Here is a 7,540-nt window from a genome sequence, read left to right as displayed (position 1 = left end):
GCTCAGGCTAGAAGCAACAATATTAATACAGGGTTTTTGGGTGTCTAAAATGTTTCTTTGTCATCTAGAGTTTCGCAGTAACGAGGACATTGTCAGATCTGATGCTGGACCAAATGTGAGCGCTGAAGCTCAGAGTGGAAGCCATATTTCAGCACATGTACTCACTAACAATACAATAACAGGTGATGTCCACATCACACATAATGCACCAGGTAAGTGAAATGTGCATGCTGATAATATTGACTATGATAATTGTTCTGATAATGTATTGGGTATTTTCATGTGTGCAATCACAGGTCATATGCTAAAATCATTCTTCTATTAGAAAAAGGATCTACCAGATACCTGCTAATAAAAATTATATTAATGCATTTTATATTTTAGATTTAGCTGTTGACAATTTATAACTTATCACCATTTAAAGAAAGTTTGTCTAATTTTCTGCAGGTTATAGTTGGAATCACCCACCCTCTGAAAATACTCAAACCTCAGGTAATAGATTCATGTCTTGAATGTTAATGTAGCTGCTACTTACAGTCTGCTCTGAAATGTCTTACTCTACTAGAATCAGAATTTGTTTTAAAATACACTAATATTGCTTATTTTATGTGTGGCAGGATCAGGATCTGTGATTTTAAAACATAAGACGCAGATCTGCAGTGAGTATCGGTATGTGACCGAGTATAACTCACTGCCTGGTGAACATGTGCTGCTTTCTGAGCGCTACACACAACCACTGATCCTCAAGAGACATAGAGATCAAAAAGAGCGAGAAGAAGAGATCTGCTCCAGAGGAGAGAGCTTCCTTGGCTTCAGGAGCACTGTTGACTCTGTCCGGGATCTGAACACTCTGTTCGACGCAGATGAGCACAGGATCAGTCCTAGTGCTGTTATACTGCAGGGGAATTCTGGGAACGGGAAATCTTTCACTGTGCAGAAGATCATGATGGACTGGGCATCTGGTGACCTCTACAAAGAGCGGTTTGATGTTGTGTTTCACTTAAAGTGTAAGGAAATTAACCGCATTCTTGGCGAAAAGAGTTTGGCGGAGATCTTGAGCTGCAGTTGTAGTTTAACATCAGATCAGATCTCACAGGTTCTACAGCATTCACCAGAGAAGGTGCTCTTCATCATCGACGGATTTGATGAGCTGAGACTCACACCGGATGTTTATGACATGTCGCCACACACTGATCTGCTTCAGAAAGCCCCAGCTGAGGTCATTCTTTGTGACCTGCTGAGGGGTCGAATCCGGCCAGAGTCCTTCCTGCTGGTCACTACCAGATCTACAGCTACAGACACACTGAGTAAACTGCTCAAAAAACCTCAGCGTTTCTCTGAGATACTTGGTTTCTCTAAGAAGGGGGTGGAGGAGTACTTCCAGAAGTTTTTTCAAAATGAGGAAGTTTTCAGGAAAGCTTATACATTTGTGGAGACAAATGAAACTCTCATCACCGCCTGTTCCATCCCTGTCATCTGCTGGATCATCTGCACAACTATCAAGGAACAATTCAAAATTGGTGCAGATGTAACAAGTGGACTGGGAACCATCACCTCCATCTACGTTGACTTTGTGTCCACTCTGCTGGAGCATCACTGCCAGGGTTCGAGTCAGTCCGTCCCGACCCTGCTGAGGAGTCTGGGTCAGCTGGCAGAGAGAGGGATGCTGGAACAGCAAGGCCTGTTTGATGGGAAAAGTGTTTATGAAACAGTTTCAGACCCTGCTGGCAGTCCGTTCCTGTGCAAGTTCCTGTTTAAGAGAAGAATCCACCAGGAGACGATGTTCAGTTTCATGCATCTCAGCTTTCAGGAGTTCTTCACTGCTCTGTACTATGTCCTTCTGGATGAAGAAGAGTCCCAAAGGAAACTCACACAGCTATATTCCAGTGATAAAAACTCAAGTGATCATCACATTCGTCCTCCACGCTTTGCAGCTGTGGTGCAGTTCGCATTTGGTCTGCTGAACAAGGATGTGAGATGCACACTTGAAAAACATGGTCTCTTTGTTCATCCACAAACACAGGCTCATCTGAAAGAATGGATTTTGGAAGAGCTTCAAAGTAATAAGATGTATTCGAGTAGAGCGGTGTTTTTCCTTCACTGTCTCTATGAACTTCATGAAGAGGACTTTGTGAAAGAAAGCCTGGAACAGAATTAACACATATGGTGTAATCCTGAGAGAAACAGACTGCTGGGCCCTGCGGTACTGCGCTCAGTGCGTTCAGTGCATTGAAGAACTGTATCTCGACGGCAGTTTATCATCTGAAATTTCTCTCATGATTCTGCCTTTTTACCACAAGTTCAAGAGAGTATGGTAAGTGCTTTGTTCCAAAGCAGATCATTCATTATATTTACATATTGCATACTATATATTACATTACTGGTTGGTTACACTGCAAAAAATGCTGTTCTTACTTAGAGTTTTTGTCTTGTTTCTAGTCAAAATATCTAAAAAAAATCTTAGATCAAGAAGCATTTTCTTGACAAGTAAAAATTATTTTCTCAAAATTAAGTGAGTTTTTCCTTAAAACAAGCAAAATAATCTTAATCCAAACTGAAAACAAGATTATATAGTTTATTTTTAGTTTGATATAAGATTATTTTGCTTGTTTTAAGGAAAAACTCACTTAATTTTGACTTATTTTTCCTGAAAACAAGAAAATAATTTTTACTTGTCAAGAAAATGCTACTTGATTTAAGAACTTTAAGATATTTTGACTAGAAAGAAAACAAAAACTCTAAGTAAGAACAGCATTTTTGCAGTGTAGCTTTCATTTCTTGCATGTGGATTTATTATACACTGCCCGGCCAAAAAAAAAAGATAAAAGGTGCTGTTTGGATTTTAATAGGCAAATACTTACAGTGATTATTGTGTTTCTAGCATGTTATATGTTTGGTAACGGTTCTTTTAACCCTAACTGATGTAGTGTGTAACTTTTGATTTCTTAAACAACCATGTAGGAAGACACATCATGGCCATATTCCAGGATGACAATGCCAATATTCATCAGGGTTAAAACTGAAAAAATGGTACAGAGAGCACAAAGAATCATTTTCATACATGAATTGCCACCAGATTTTAACCTCAGTGAAAGTCTTTGGGATGTGCTGGAGGAGACTTTACAGAGTGCTTGATTCTTGCATTATCAATACAAAATCTTGACCAAAAATTGATGCACTTCTTGATGGAATTAACATCACAAAATTTATTTCCATCGAGAGGTTAGCAATTTTTGTCATATTTTATACATTTTATAAATATGTCATTGTTTTCATTGTTTGTTATTGCCAGTTAACTTGATTCATGTCTGGATTTGATTTTGAAGCTTGACTATCATCAGACTCAGATCTTGATGAACAAGATTACCCTGTGCTCACTGCAGTAATGTCTCAAAATACATTTTATACATTTGATGTATTTAATGTACACATGAGCTTTCATCCTTCATTGTGCTTTTGTTTCATGTTTGGTTCATAAATATTTTTTTGTCCTTTGATTTGCAGCACTGATCTCTGCTTCCTGTATAGAAATTCACTTCAGTCAATCAGTGAAGAGCGATACAGGTGAAGAAAAAGTTAACTGTTTTTGTTCTGTTCATCAAATAGCAGTTTCTCATGATAACCAGAAAAAGTTATATGATGTTTTTATTTCAGATGACCAGTTATATCATCACCTTGTTCAATAACCATTTTCTGCCAGCACACATGTACATATAAGTCTCTTTTCCTGGCAAACATCTCACATGTATTTGGCCTGTTTGATCTGACAGTCTAATACCTTCAGATTATAATTATTGTAGAATTAATGCTGCTAAAATGGTGACCCAAAACAGATCAAACAATAAAGTACCACAATTTCAGCTTCTTTGATTCCTGCTCATGATGCAAATAATGGCTGGTGCCCAACAGTTCATCAGTTAATCATAATAAAATAGTTATTCTAAGAAAGGACTTGTTGGTTTGCAGACATTGATACCAATTTGTTTTTGTTTGTTTTTTTGTACAGTATCCAAATACATCCTCCATGGTACAGAAACCCAGGAGCATCTTTGCGATCACTCATTCTCACCTTTCCAAATGAAGATCTAATCAACTTTGACTCTGACAGACTTTCTCAGAAAATACACCAAGGAGATTCAGATGCATTGATGTCTGTTGTCTGTTCTTTCTCTAAACTGAGAAGGATAGAAATAGAAGTGGACTGTCTAAGTGAGATGTGGTCTGTTTGGACCCTCCAGATCATGCAGAACTGCTCCAGTCTAACAGAACTTGTGTAAGACAAAAGATATGAAATCACCTTCTGTCTTGTTCCTATATGAATTTGTCTGCTTGTGTAGCCCATATTTAAAGGGATAGTCCATTTAATAATGAAAAACCAGGTATTTATTTTACTCGCCCTCATGTCGTGCCAACCCTGAAAGACATTCTTTCTTCCTAGTAACACAGAAGAAGTTATTTTAAAGAATGCTGGTGTCCCAAACAGATTCAGATCCCACTGACTTCTATTGTGTAGATAAAAAATAAAATGGAATTCAATTGGAATTAAACTGTTTTCTTGCCTTGTACAGGGAGTGCAGAATTATTAGGCAAGTTTTCTTTTACAGGCAAAATGAGCCAAAAAAGAGATTTAACTCAGACTGAAAAGTCAAAAATTATTAAATACTCATGAGAAGGACGCAATACTAATGCAATACTAGAAATTGCAAAGTTAAAGCATGACCAAGGGACAGCAAAACGCTCATTGGGTCAGCGGGGTCAGACAAAAACAGGTGGAAAAGAAAAGACGCATGTTAACTGCAAAAGAATGAAGAATTAAGGTGAAGAATTAAGTGTGAAACCATCAGGAACCCTTTAGTCTCCAGCGCCACCATTTTCCAGAACTGCAACCTACCTGGAGTCTCCAGAAGTGCAAGGTGTCAGGATCTCAGAGACTTAGGTTAGCTAAAGAATCCTAAAAAATGACCCGCACTTGATAAGAATCACAAGCTGAAGTGTTATAAAATACATGAAGACTGGGTTTTTATAGGCCTTATAGACAGACAGCTTGAGAGTGACTCCTGAAGGACCAGCACCACATCCTCTTGTACCACTGTTTGAAGAATTTATCCAGAATCTGGCAGTAAGGTGTTTGAGTTCACTTTTAGTCCATCTCTTATCCTGAAATGTCTGTCTTGCAGAGATGGACTAAAAATGATCTTCCAAAACTTACTGTCAGATTCTGGAAGATAAATTCTTCAAACAGTGGTACAAGAGGATGTGGTGCTGGTCCATCAGGAGTCACTCTCAATCCGTCTGTCTATAAGGCCTATAAAAACCCAGTCTTCATGTATTTTATAACACTTCAGCTTGTGATTCTTATTAAGAGCGGGTCATTTTTTAGGATTCTTTAGCTAACCTAAGTCTCTGAGATCCTAACACCTCACACTTCTGGAGACTCCAGGTAGGTTGCAGTTCTGGAAAATGGTGGCGCTGGAGACTAAAGGGTTCCTGATGGTTTCACACTTAATTCTTCACCTTAATTCTTCATTCTTTTGCAGTTAACATGCGTCTTTTCTTTTCCACCTGTTTTTGTCTGACCCCGCTGACCCAATGAGCGTTTTGCTGTCCCTTGGTCATGCTTTAACTTTGCAATTTCTAGTATTGCATTAGTATTGCGTCCTTCTCATGAGTATTTAATAATTTTTGACTTTTCAGTCTGAGTTAAATCTCTTTTTTGGCTCATTTTGCCTGTAAAAGAAAACCTGCCTAATAATTCTGCACACCTGAATATAAGGCATTTTTCATCTCCAGCCTTCATGAACAATTATATATCACTTATAAATGATTAAAAACAATATTAATAGTAGTTATTAAGATTGATGTGGATTGGAATTGGTAAAATGTGCTTGGGAAAAAAATATGATCAGAAAATCAACTTGCCTAATAATTCTGCACTCCCTGTATTTGTGTTCTGCAGAAGAAAGTCAGTCATACAGGTTTGGAATGACATGGCGCTCATCCATTTAAATAGAAATGAAATCAAATGAATGTATGAAAAACAAAGTAAAAGGGTATGAAATTATCAGTCCCTAAAATGTAATTCAGTTTATCTGTGTAACATATATCCACATCTAGGGTAAATGCTTACTTTTTACTGGAGGAAGGAATCGAGATCTTGAAGAGGTCACGCACAAGACCGGCCTACATTACGACATTTCAGGGGTTTGTATTGGTTTATCATCATACATTTTGCATCAGTAAATGTCTTTTCCATGCAGTTTCATGTTGTCTAGTACTTTCAAACTTTAAAAAGGACACAAAACACCATAAAAGTATGACATGCCGCATATTCCATGTCTTCTGAAGCTGCATAACCGTTTTGTGAGGAAAGCAAAAACAAAAGTTTGAGAATTATTAGTAAATTTATTTTTCTTTACATCCTCTCTAGTTCATTAGCAGTCAATAAACACTCACATTGTGTTGTTTCTTACACAAATCATTGTTATAACAGTATTTAAACTCTATTTAAAGCAAATGTCAGGTCTGTTAAAGACTGTATAGTGATGCTGTGCTATATGTGTTCTGATTATGAAGGTTCATGTGCAAAAAACACAAGTGCACACGTTATGAGGACACTCATCTTCACTGCAACCAGAAGGTGAAGATTCATCTCAATTCCCAGGGCTTTTCTATGGAGACTTTGTGAAAGTAAGTTAATACTAAGATTAACAGAATGCTCCAGTAACCATGAGAACTGTAATATGATGTGAGTATATTAAATGTACAAGCTTTCAGTGCAATAGCATGTAATCATAGTGTAGTGTAACACCTTTGTATACAGACATATTCTACATGATTTATTATGTGTTTTATCTCATCTCTCTTAATTTCTAAGGCCCTTGTTTTTAACTGCTGGTACAGCTTGATAACCAGGATTGGTCCTGGGCAGAACGAGAGGCTGCTGGTGGTTGGACCGGAGAAGAGAGCGGGTCTATAAACTCCCCTGGGATGCCGCTGGAGGGCGTGCTCTCTGCCTCTGTGATTGATACTGTGTTAGTTCTGGTGAATATGTTGTGTGTGATTTATGCTCCAACAGAGTGCTGTTAGCCACCTTTGATTGTGAGAGCCTTATTTCTAGAACATCAATGTCCTGCTGACCGTGTTTGTAACTTCTTAACTATTTTGGGAAGCCGTAGGGTGTGGGTGCCAGTGTTTTTTTGTAGGCCAACAGGCCACTATTTTTCCTCTTTTTTTTGGGCAGATAAGGAGTTATGTTATTGTATGTTTTGTTTCTTTTATTTTGATCCATAGGGAAGTTAGTTTTCTGTTTGTTTGTTGTTTTGCCATAAGCTCACCCCTGATGATTTTGCTTCAGAATCCTTTTGTTTCTTTCTTTTTCATTAAATTGTTTTGTATTTACACTACTGTATCAAAAAATGAACAAGAGAATCATTGAGAAAATAAAAATGAGTAATTAAGGAGTATCAGCATTGTTGTGTCATTTATGTTACACCCTGCCCTAGACCAGGGATCGTAACACAACTTATTTAGCTATATAGCA

The 7,540-nt window shown here is 37.7% G+C and overlaps 1 pseudogene; it reads left to right on the top strand.

The window, feature by feature from the left end:
* Positions 1-583: 583 nt before the first annotated feature.
* LOC125276394 lies at positions 584-7,540 on the top strand (annotated as a pseudogene).

This window comes from Megalobrama amblycephala, linkage group LG10, assembly GCF_018812025.1.
Source record: "Megalobrama amblycephala isolate DHTTF-2021 linkage group LG10, ASM1881202v1, whole genome shotgun sequence".
NCBI classification, from domain to species: Eukaryota; Metazoa; Chordata; class Actinopteri; order Cypriniformes; family Xenocyprididae; genus Megalobrama; species Megalobrama amblycephala.
The sequence above is the reverse complement of the archived record's forward strand: the minus strand, read 5'-3'. Positions and strand labels throughout refer to the sequence as shown.